General features: G+C 48.7%; 1 protein-coding gene across 2 annotated transcripts in view; it reads right to left on the bottom strand.

Moving 5' to 3' along the window:
- Nucleotides 1-11447, bottom strand: part of RFTN1 (raftlin, lipid raft linker 1) — a 199975-nt gene extending 188528 nt beyond the window's left edge. The window contains exons 1-2 of one of the 2 annotated variants that reach the window (XM_082625136.1): nucleotides 11162-11344; nucleotides 6570-6607 (exon numbers count right to left, since the gene is read on the bottom strand). The gene's annotated coding sequence lies outside the window, so the exon portion shown is untranslated. Of the gene's footprint in view, nucleotides 1-6569; nucleotides 6608-11161 lie in introns of both variants that reach the window. The other variant, XM_082625135.1, reaches the window with a different exon arrangement.
- Nucleotides 11448-12451: the final 1004 nt, after the last annotated feature.

Here is a 12451-nt window from a genome sequence, read left to right as displayed (position 1 = left end):
TCATTCATCCAATGCACATTTATTATGGCCTCTTTTGAGTCATGCCCTCAATTAGGAAATACAAAAATGAAAAGGCCAGGTCCTACCCTCAAGGAGATCACAGGTGAAGGAGAAGAAAGACAATGAAGAAATACACGTGGTACAGTGAGGCTTGTTCTAGAAGTCTGGGCGGGGTGCAGGGCATTCGGAGAAAACCGCTGTGATATAAAACAGAGGGCACATCCCCATAGACTTGGTTCCAGAAAAAGCTGATCAGCCATGGGGCACGATGTTCTGTGTCATTTTAAATGTTGAAATGTTTGAATTTTTATTTTAAAGTAGTTCTACTTTGGTTTTGAAATACTTCCCCAGACGCACGTAAAACACTGGAAAACCACTTCAAAAAGCATCACCTCCTTAAACAATTATTTTTCAGCTGGGGTTTAAAAAAAATCCCTCAGTTTAAAGGTTTATTTTTACTATCAACTAGCATGCACACATTTAAATAATGGGGGCAATAAATGTAGTTATATTTTCAAATACGAATTAGTTTCATTAACAGTGAGCCCTCATTTACCACACTTGCTGCTAATCTGAGGCAGACTGTAAAGCTAATTTTAACAACTGCCAACAGCTCATGACAAGCAACCAGAGATGGGGCAATTATACGCAATGATGCTGGATCAGCTGGCAAACTCATTATTTATTTCTCCACTCAAATCCTATATTTAAAGACTCGGGTGTGTTTATTACATCATTCAGGCACCCAAAGTAGGAACTGATGATCCAAATTAAAAAGTTTTTACATGATAAGAACATCTCTCTCCACCCAGAAATGTAAATGAAAACTTGAAAATCCAATCAGCTGTACGGATGGTGTCAAATCTTGATATCCTACAAACTAAGACAGAAACCCAAGGATAACTAAAACTGACCCATTGAAAGTATTCCAGATTCAATGCCAAGGAAAAGAACAATCTGTATGAAACGGGGTTATATTATGGTGCTATTTTTTTTAAGTGTCTATGTGTGTATCTGTATATGAAAATCCACATATTTTTTTTAACTGGCAGGTTAAATAAAGATATTCACAGAACTTTCCTCTGGGTCACGAGGTGATAGGAGACATTCTCTTTATGGTTTTCTATATTTTCAAGTTTTCTGTGTTGCATATGCATTACGTTTCCTAGTCGAAGACAACAAGATGTATCACAGACAGCCTGCAAGATATCCCTCAATAATCCTGCCGTTCACCAGTGGTCCCCTCCTCTACTGAACAGGGCTGACCCGTGTAGTCAGTAGGATATGTCCCTGGGGGAAGCCCACTGCCATATTGTAAGAACACCCTACTAACCCCGTGGAGAAGCCCCCAGAGCAGGGAACTGAGGCCTCCAACCAACAGCCACGACGAACTCAACACTCAAGTGGGAGCATCCCTCAGCTCCAGAACAGCCTTCAGCCTAGCCAGCATCTTGACCACAATCTCGTGAGAGACCCTGAGTCAGAACCACCCAGCTCAGCTGCTTCTGGATTTCTAACTCACAGAAGCCCTGCGAGATAATAAACATTCATTACTATTTTCGGTTGCCCAGTTTGGGGGTAATGTGTTACACAGCAAGAGATAAGGCAATACCAGGGGTATTTACATTCTCAAAGGAAAACACTCGGTGGAGACTGATCCAGACCACCTTTCTTTCTTCTCTCCCACTAGCCTCCATCACAACCACCCTTAAACAAAATAGCCTCCCCTCAGAAGAACTTGCTACTCAAACTAAGTATGGTCCTCAGACCAGGAGCACTGGCGCTCCTCGGATCAGCCCACCCAGGCCTGCTTAATCAGAATCCACCTTTTCACACACGATTCATCGAAGTCTGAATCACAGTAAAGCTTAAGAAAGCCTGGACCATGGCAGTGGTTCTCAATCTTGACTGCACACTGGAATCACCTGGACAGCTGTTTTGATGTCCAGATGCCCAGGCATTTGGGGTGGGGCCCAAGCATCATTTTTAAGACACCCCCCCAAGTGATTCTAACTGACATCCAGGATTGAGAATCAACGCCCTCAGAGCAAACCCTGTCTTTTCCCACTCCTGACCCTCTCCAGTCTCCTAACACCCAGGCCGCAGGGGCCCAGGGTCTCTCTGAGGCCGCTTAGCCAGGGCTGAGAACCACAGTCTAGAAGAATGTGCTCTTGCTGACCCCCTTGGTTCCACCCTTGCATCCCCTGAATCTCTCTGGACCTCATACCCTCCCTTCCCAGGCTCTCTGCTGTCATCCCTAACACAAGGGCACCCCCAAATTTCTATCTCCAGCCTCCTTCTGCCTCTCTCTTCAAATTACTTTCACTACCAACCACTGCAAACATATGGATAAGGATAAAAAAAATGAGACATCTCTGTACCCACTACCATGATTTAACAGATACTTATATTTTATTTGCTCACATCTTTTGTTTTTGTAGAAATACAACTTTTGGGGTGCAGCCCTCATTCCTGTCCCTTTGTCCCCTGTCTTTCTGTCCCTGGTCCTTATCCTGTACACACTACATATAATACCCAGAACAATACAGGGCAAAACAATACATGACACTTTCCAGGTCATGGCACCCCCAGTGTCCCTATACGTTTGTTCACAGCACCCCCAGGCTAAAAGCAATACCCACAGCTCGATTTATTAAGTAGTCAGGTCCAAACAAATTGATAATTATGTATAAACAACTTAGCATCCTTTTGAAAGAATAGACTACACGAACTGAAAAAAAAAAGTTTTTCCTGCATCCTTAAATTACCATAATTACTTACTACTGGGATGTGTGCATCCATTTGGCACTGGAAAACTTCTCAAACCTCAGTCACACTGGACACCACCACCCTCATCTCCTGTGCAACAATGATCTTCTTAGCAACCACCCCAAATCCAGCTTTGCAAAGATATGACATCATCAAAAGGAAGTGGTGGCCTTTGATGTTGATCCTGTGAACTACCTCGGGCTAGTAATGAGGGTGGCATCCAACATGCAAGTACCACTTGCTGCGGTGCCTTGGGGTGCCTTAGTACAGAGTTTGGGAACCTCCAATACAGGGAGGCATGTCGGCTCAAAAAAGTTCCATAACTGCATCATCTCCCCCTTAGCTGTCAGATTCCCCTCCCAGCCTGACTGCTGTCCAACTCCAGCAGACATGCCCACGGACCCATTCCGACATCTTCACCTGGAACTTTCCCGGCACTTCCGGATGAATACGCCCCAAAGAGAACACAACACTCTGCCCCAAAAGCCTGTTCTTCCTCCTGGGTTTCTTGTGTGTATGTGTGTCCTTATGTAGATATCTACAGAGAGAGAAGTTGGGGCAGATTTGTTTTAAAGGACTTGTCTTTGGACTTGGGAGGCTGGCAAGTCCAAAATCTAGAGCACAGGCCAGAAGGCCAAAGGCCCAGGGAAAAGGTGACGGTGCAGAGCTGAGCCCCAGGCCCACCTGGAGGCAGATGCTTCCTCCTCAGGAGACCTCAGTCTTCTAAATCCTCGGACTAGTTGGATGAGGCCCGCCCATATTATGGAGGGTGATTCAAATGTTAATCACATCTTTAAAAATACCCCAGGGCAACACCTAGCCTGCTGTTTAACCAAACACTGGGTAGCCCCCGGGTAGCCAATTTGACACATAAAATTAACCATCACGCCCTCCTTCACTGAGCACTTAGTAGGTGCAAGGCACCTTTTGTTCCAAGTGCTGGGGATACCGAAGTGAAACAGAGACAAATACCAAAACAAAACAAAACAAGAACAACCCCGCCCTCGTGGACCTTACTTTCAGGAGCAGACACATAAAAATAATAAATGAAGTTCAAGTTTAAAAGTATGTCACATAAAGACAAGTAAGGCAGAGAGGAGTATTAGCAAGTACAGGGGAGGGCACAATTTTTAAAAAAACAGCGTGATCAGGGAAGGCCTCCCCTAGAAGGTGACAAACAGGGCGAGCGCTGGGATGAGGGAGCAGGTGGCCACAAGTGCAAGCAGGCCGGGATGTCCTGGACCCGCCCGGGGAAGTGGGGTAGCCTGGGCAGCCGTGGTCAGGACGCTGGCTTTGTCCCCAGTGAGATGGGAGCCCTCGGAGGGTTTCAAGCCCCGAGGGAGACACGATCACTCTGACCCTGGAACAGGGAGACCAAGTGGTGATGAGGTGTGAGCAGAGGTCAAATTCTGGATACGTTTTAAAGGAAGGGAGTGAGATTTCTTAGTGGTTTGGAGACAGGGCATGAGAAAAAGAGGGCATCCAAGACCCCTCTCAGGTTTGTAGCCTCAGCACCTATAAAGCTGCAGCGGCCACCTCCCAAGACAGGGACGCCGTGAAAGGAGCAGTTGGGCCAGAGGAGACCGGAGGTTGTCCTGGATGCGTTAACTCCAACCAAGGGGAGGTGGGGTGGGCAGCCGGATGGACCAGTCCACAGCTCAAGGGAGAGAGCTCTGGAGCTTTGGGTACCGCCCCATCTTCCCATGGGACAGCAAACTCCTCGCAGGCAGTTTACATCTTCATCCTCAACAACAACTACCCCAATGCCCTGCCCCAAGAGATGCACAGGAACACCTACTCCGTCAACAGACTTCCGGAGAAGGAAAGGTGCCTATTAGTCTGGAAAAGGATGGGAAGGGCCTTTGGAATATTTGCCTGTTGCTCGCAAGTTCGCCTTTTTAAAAGCACAGCACAGGGGCTGGTGAGGCTCTGGAGCCAGAGTGCCTGGTTAAAGTTCCAGGGCCCCTACTTTTTAGCCACGTGACGTCAAGGGAGCCACTTAACCTCAGGGTTCTCAACTAGAAAATCGGGATGACCGCAGAATCCACCTGCAGGGTGAGGACTAAATAAGTTGATTTAACAGGGCTTAGAAGAGCTCAGACACCTAGAAATGGCTGTCTAAATGTTAACCATGGTGAGTACTAGTACTACGTGTTACCCATGATAAAGGTTAGCATGTTAACCTGCTATAATGACACCACACTGAAAGGGTGCTTACAAAGTGTCCCAAGACACTGGAAAAATCCCCGAAGACCTCTCTAAATTAGTGTTCGAATGAACAGTCTGATTTCTTGTACTCTGCATTTCCAAAATCTTGTAATACACGACAGGGTCACGTTCCATTAACCAGAGTCTGTGATTAACCTAATCTCTTCTCATCCGACTTTAATGGATAAGGTCGATTACAAAAATTTCTCCAAATCTGAGTAATTTGGGAGTTATTCCATAAAACTTGAAGGTTCCTCAGAAGTATTTCCTCGGGGTGAAATACTGATCAGGGACTTCCAACACACAAACACACACACACACACACACACACGAATGGAAGCTGATAATCCTTTGCAAAGAATAAATGCCGCCCATCCAGGGGGTCTGTCTATGGAACAACACAATGGGACAGTTTAGTTTCAAAAGCCAAAGAACGTAGTCAGTGAAGTGCAGCTGGCTTCCTAGTTGAAAAAGTGTGGAAACATCCAATACAGCTTCATAAAGTAGCACGAGAGTTGGTGAGCATCAAACAAGCTGAGCAAACATAGCTGATGTTGACTTCCCAGCTCTGGGGGAGCTGGGTTCCCCACTGACCCCCGTGGGCTGGCGCCCCTCTCCTTTGAACCGAGCCTGAGTAGTGGACACCCCCTAAAGAGGACGTCCCTCCGTCACCATCCTGCACCATCAGACACAACGCTGCGGCCCCTCCACTGCTCCCTGGACCACGGGGGCAGGCCCAACCCAGGAAAACCCCCTAACGAAGCCCCCAGGTACCCCAAAGGATGTCTGCTCCACCTCAGTCTTGGCAGGTAGCCATCACACATTGAATGTGACCTGATTTTCTAGCTCTTTGGTTCTGGCCCCGCTGAGAGCGCTTTTTCTTCCTGAATTCAGCCCAGGTAGGGAGTAAGTCGCACAAATGCATATTTAAAAGCTGAACTGAATTCTTTGGAGAGCAAGGAAATTAACAGGGCCTCAAGCAGTGGCCATCGCTTGCCCGCTGTACCGATCTTTTCAGAGAAAGCATCCTGGTAAAATACACAACGATAATAACGAGAGCCCCTTTGGGGGCCCAGGAGAAAAGGGAAACTCAAATTTATGTCAAAAACTGAATGTGAATGGAAGGAAGGATCACACACACACACACAAACCTTTTTATAAACATAAAAGAAATGTCTGGCTAAATTTATCTCTTTGTCAGTGAAAAACAGCCTAAGCTTTAGCCAAGAGTGTGGCCAATTCTTAAACTGAAGGACAAAAGAGAAATGCTTAGTATAGAGTAGCCCCATCAAACAGAACTTTCAACAAGGATGAAAATACATCTGCTCTGTCCAATTCACTCGCCAATAACCACATGTGGCTCTAGGGCTCTTGAAAGGTGGCCGGTGAGACTGGAACTGCATTTTAAATTGTATGTCCTTTTAATTCATTGACATTTAAATGTAAATAGCCACATGTAGCCAGTGGCTACTGTAGTGGACAGCTCAGCGACAGACACTCAAACCAAACAGCTGGCAAAGTCTTTCTTTCCCTACGATAAAATTACAATCATCACAACCAACAATATCTTAAATTGTCACCAAAATTAGTACCTCTACCCAGGCTCCAGGTGCCCCAAATCTCAGAAAGCCTGAAACAAAAAGAAAAAGGCAAAAGACTTAAGAAAGTGATTCCAGTGTGTCATTTGTTCCAACTTCCATCCCCCATCCAGCTTACATTTCTCTTCTACTACAGCTTCGTGCATTTGGAAATCTGTGCTTGCAGATGGAATCTGCATTTGCGAAACCAGAAGGTCACAGCCTCTTCCCTTAATGTCCAGGAAACATGAAAATGTGAACTTGGGGCAAGTTCCCTAACCTCTCTAAGCTTCAGTTTCCTCAAGGCCAAAGTGCAGATAATAATAGTATTTGCCTCTCACGAGGATTAGATTCAGAGCACGCATGTAAAGAGCCTAACCGTGCCTGGCAAAGAATGGGCGCCTGGCAAGGGGTAGCTATAATGATAATTTTGTTAACAGCAATAGTAAAATCTGTAATAAAATAAAAACGGTGCTACTAGAATGGAAGTTTACAGTTGGCAAAGTTTTCCTAACACTTTGAACCTGTTTCACGGGCTACAGTAAAGTGGCCTCTAGTAAAATACGTCTTGGGGTCCTGACATCTTGGCCATCCCTGCCAACCTCCAGACAGGCAGTCACCCAGATGGGTACCATGAGAATTATTCTGTGCCTCTACCTTGTGGCAGGCAATGCACTAGGCTGGCGGGTGAAGGGAACAGTCTCCAAACATAGTCCAATGTCTTAAGACTCTGTACCACTTGTCAGCTAATCTCAATGAGACACCTCGGCGAGATGTCAAAGCTTCATCCTGGGTCTCACATAAGCAGGAGGCTCCATTCCTACTTCCTGGATCAGCCAAGACCAGGTTTGGCTATAGGCCCACAGACGGGGACGAAGGTGCAAGGGGACCTGAGAGGGAACGGCCCATTTTCTCAGCCAGGACAATAAGAGGGGTGTTGACAGGCCATGTTTCTCACTGACAGGTCACATCACTTTAACAGGAAACCTGTTCTCGCAGCCTTCAAAAAGCCAAATCTGACCTGCCTCACAAAGCAAACACAACCGCTTTCAACAGCCAGCTGCCTCAGCCGGTGAAATCCAACGGGAATCTCCACCAGATTCACAGCAACCAGACCAATACGCCAGAAATCCCCCAGGAGTTTCGAAGCAGAAGTTTAGTGGAATTCTTTGGGGTTTGGGGTTTATTTTTCTTTATATAGAAAGCAGTCGATCTTCTTTCACAACCAAGGGGACGTTCCCCTGTGGAATTCCCTTCTCTGAAGATCTCTAAAAATAAAATATTTGTCTGACTGTCTGCAATAATTTAAGAGTAAACCCATTTACTGGCAGAGTCAGGGATTTCTCTCAGCTCCTTCATCTATGAAAACATGGTCCAGACTGTCTCAGATGTTCCAAGTTCTGGCTCCCTCGGGCCCCAGAAGAACACTGGTCTACCACGCTCTTGACTTTGGGCTAGGAAAATGAGTTGCTGTACCTGGAATCTCACATTTCTATTCTTTGCTGGTGGGAGTGTAAAATGGTATAACCATGTTGGGAGAAGGTCTGGCAGTCTCTTATAAGGTTCACATACATCTCTTTTATGACCCAGCAATTCCACTCCATTTACCCACAAGACATGACAACATATGTCCCTAGGAAGACTTGTATACAAATATTCACAGCAGCTTCATTCACAATACCCCCCAAACCTGGAAATAACTCATGTGTCCATCAACAGGGGAATACATAAACAAACTGCATTATAAATAGATACTGGACTATAACTCAGCAATAAAAAAGACTGAATTACTGGTACATAAAACATGGGTGAACCTCAAAAACATGCTGAGTGAAAGAAGCTTTACACAATACTGTGAAATTCCACTTATATGAAGTTCAAGACCAGGCTAAACTAACTTTGAGTGAGAAGCAAAGGGTGAGGACAGGGACTGACTGGGAATCGGGATGAAGGAACTTTCTGGGGGAGATGGCAACATTACTTGATAGAGATGAGGGTTACACAGGTGTAGGCATCTGTCGAAACATTATGCAAATGTTACCCTCAAGGTCTGTGCATTTCACTATATGGAGATACGTATGTATGTAAAAATTCACCATATGTATAAATTTTACCTTAAGAAAATCATGAACATATATTGAACTCTAAATAATGAAATGTGTGCTGAAACGTTTAGAGGTGACCTGTACCAATGTCTGTCATTTAATTTAAAATGCATAAAACAATAAGTTGCTGATGGATGGACAGAGGGATGACTAGATGGACGGATGTGTAATAAACCCAATATTGTAAAATTATAGACTCTAGATACGGGTATTTGGGTGGTCACTGTTCTTGCAACTTTTCTATATTTTTAAAAAGGAGGTGGGTGGGGGAAAGAGTCACAGGGCCCTCTCCCTAGTCCATCAACTTAGAAATTTAGCAAGACACCCATGCCCACCAAGCCATGGGCCCACATAATTTCGATTCTGCTGAAAAGTTAAGACTGGAAGAACACAAGTAGCTTTACAGGAACTCACATCACTCATGCCAAAGATTTTCTGCCTGTTTCCCTACAGACAAAGCAATTATTTGAATGGAAGCCAAAAATTCCTTCTCAAGAGGGAGAAAAAGAACTCACTGACTCGTATTCCCAATTAATTCTCTTTCAGTTCCTGCACCAAATTTATTAGCTAACGGCACAACACCTCTCTTCCATTTGCCCCACGTCCATGCAGCCAAAAGACAAACAAAGAAAAAACGACCCAGCGACTTGCTAAACAAATGCAGTCAGAGGGGTGTCCTCCCAGCTGTCAGGCCAGAAACCCCACTTATGGCAAAAGAAGGGCCACGGGTAGCTTGTAGGAGATGAAAGTGGCCCCAGCTGGCAATCAGCAAATAAACAGGAGCCTCGGTCATACAACCACAAGGAACTGAATTCTCCCAACAGCCATGTGAGTTTGAGTGAGAACTCTGAGGTCCAGACAGGAACCCAGCCCAGGTGACACCTTGATTTCAGCCTTAATGAGACGCTGAGCAGCGTACCCAGCTGAGCTACATCAGGGCTTCTGAGCCACAGAAATGGTGAGATAACAAATGGGTATTGTTTTAAGCTGCTAATTTTGTGGAAATTTGTTATGCAGAAATACGAACCTAATAAGTATTCTAATAAACATTTGTATGTTAAAAAAAAAAAAAAAAAAGATGCAGAGCTCCCTCTGAGGTTAAAGTGATTTCACTGAGGTTAGCACACACACGCACCATAGAGCCCCAAACAGCTTGTTGCTTTACCCCTCTGTGGGGTTTGGTGACATCTGGGGTCACTTGAACTTGGTAGGGAATTCAGCTGTTCAGAGGTACAAATTAGGAATCCCTGTGGCCAGGGACACGTGGATTGCAGAGCAAGCCCTACGCACGGGCCCAGAGGTGGCTCACATTACGCCTGCCTTCCTTCCTGGCAGGGCCTCACTTATCCTGAGATGACACACGATGGCAGGGGCTGGAAGAGGCCTCGCCCGACTGCGCCCACCATCTGAAAACAGCCGTACCAATTACAAAAAGGAAACCAGGTTGCTAGAGACCAGGGCAGTCAGTCACTCAAACATAGGAACTGGTGCCAGACCTTTTTTTTTTTTTTTAATACTTTTTTGTTCTTAAACCCCCTAACAAACTCACTGACACCACCCAGCGTCCCTGGGGACCACCCACAACGACACAAGGCAGCCAGGTGCCAGCACCAGGGAGGCAGGGCGGCTGGGTTACTGCACTTTGGCCTCCACGCGGTTCTCGTGGCCAAAGACAGCGGCAGTCTAGGTGAAGGGCATGAGCCCTGGCGCAGGAAGGGGGTGTGCATGCCTGACAACGGGGCTTCCTGAAATAAACGCCGCCGCCACCCCGCCCTCACCCAGGTCCACCCTGGCGTCTCTTGGGCCTAGGAAAGTGTTGAGGACGAGGGAAGAAACCCCCTTTACAGAAGGGGAGATGCCCGTTTTCAGTGCCGGGGACTTCCCGCGCCCCGAGGCTCTGAGCCTCCCTTGGCCGTGGCGCTTCCTCTGAACGCGCGGCACGTCTGCTCCCGCCCGTCCAGCACCGCTGCCCCGGGAACAAACGCACCTCCTGGGGCGCACGAAGAAGGGCAGCGGGAGCCGCCTCCACCCCAGCCCACCCCAGCCCACCCCGGCCTCGCGCCCTCCTGAACCTGGATTCCTCGGCCAGCTCCCGCCTGATCTTTGCCGAGGACCCCCTGCAGCAGTGTCCTACACCCACCTGTAGCCTCGAAGCTTCCCCTCTGCTTCCTTCCTAGGCGCCCCGAGCATGCGGAGCCCACGACCCTCAACAGACTGCTCTGGGGTGCCTCGCCCCATGGCTCGCCAGGGATGATTTTTTTTTTTTTTCCCAAAAAAAGTTGGCCCAAGACCGCTGCGTCCCATGGATCCTGTCCCCAGCCCCATCCAATTCGGGCCGGGGTGCAGGGGACGGGGATGGCCCTCTGGCAGCCCCGGCGCCTGGGAAGCACGCCCAGCCTCGGCAAACTGAAGGGAGGCGCCCCGCCAGGCTCCCCCTGCCCGCCGGGTTCCCGCCCCGCCTGCGCCCGCCTCCATCCCGAATCCTGCAAGGCGCCCACCTACCGTTCTGGACTAAGCCGAGGAGAAGGCGCGGGCGCGGGCTCCCGGAGACAGCGTGTTCCGTCCCGGGAGGAAAGTTTCTGCCATATAGAGGAGGCGGCGCGGGGAAGGCGTGGGCGCCAGGGGGTGGGGACGGGGCAGGCGGCGCGGCGTGCTCGTGTGTCCGTCCCTCCTGCAATCCGTGCGTCCGTCCCTCAGCGGAGCCCGCGGCCGCCGCGCTCCCGCTCGCTGCGCCCTGAGCCCGGCGCGCTCCGGCTCCAGCCCCGACGCGCCCCCGTCGCCGCTGCGCGTCCGCCGGCTACACTTCCTCTTCCTCTGAACTCATGTGCAAAATATGCTGCGCTGCGTCTTCGGGGGAGCCGCCGCGTGAGCAGCTGGCCCGCCCCGCGCCCCCTCCGCCCCCCGCGCCCCGCGCCGCCGCCTCCAGGCGGCCGGCAACCTGCGCGCTGCACGCGGCTTCCCCCCAGCCAATCACCCTCGCCGCTCCACGGCGCAGAGGTCCATGGCTCCCCGCCCACCCTCTCGACCCCTGGTAACCAAGGTTGCGTGCGTCAGGAGCGCGCGTGGGGGACTCGGAGCCCTCAAAATTTGGGCTTGGGTGCTGGAGGGTGACTGCCACTAAGGCGCTGATGGCTGGGAGAGGGCGGGGGAGGACCATTAACAGTGGACCATTCCTCCTCCCCATTCCACAGGTGGGGCCATCCCCAGGCTCTACGTTATTGCTTGGGAGTCAGTGCTTAAGGAGCGGGACAATGCCACTGTCCTCATGCCACACCCTAGCCCACCTACTTCAGGCGCCCAGAAGGTTTGAGAAGAACTGGGGAACCATCTTGGCCTGCAGCTTTAGGCCGGCCAAGGAGACAATTCTATAAATGAAAAGCCAGGCCAGGGCTGCTTTAGTGACAGGAAAATGGGAGGCAGTGAGCCCATTGTAAAAGTCTTTCTTCCTGGAGCTTTTTAAACAAAGCACAATCGCAGTGTAAGAGTTAATAGCGGGGAACCCTAGAGCCAAATCATCAGGCTGGGCCTCGGGCCCTCATCCATATCTACCTTCTGTGTGATTTGGGTAAGTGACTTAACGGCTCTGTTCCTATTTCCTTCTCTGTTAAGTAGCACTTTTTTCTGGTGGGTTTTATAAGTAAAGTGTTTAGGAAAGCACTCTATAACTTAGCTATTATCCTGTTGTTGTTGATATTATTATTATCTTTACTATTATTATTAGGGGACTGCAGTAAGACAACTGACAATCTAATTATCTGCATTTTCTGGTTGGCCAAAGAGGGGGCCTTAAGC

This window comes from Mesoplodon mirus, assembly GCF_964341445.2.
Source record: "Mesoplodon mirus genome assembly, chromosome: 6".
NCBI lineage: Eukaryota > Metazoa > Chordata > Mammalia > Artiodactyla > Ziphiidae > Mesoplodon > Mesoplodon mirus.
This window is presented reverse-complemented; position numbering and strand designations above follow the sequence as displayed.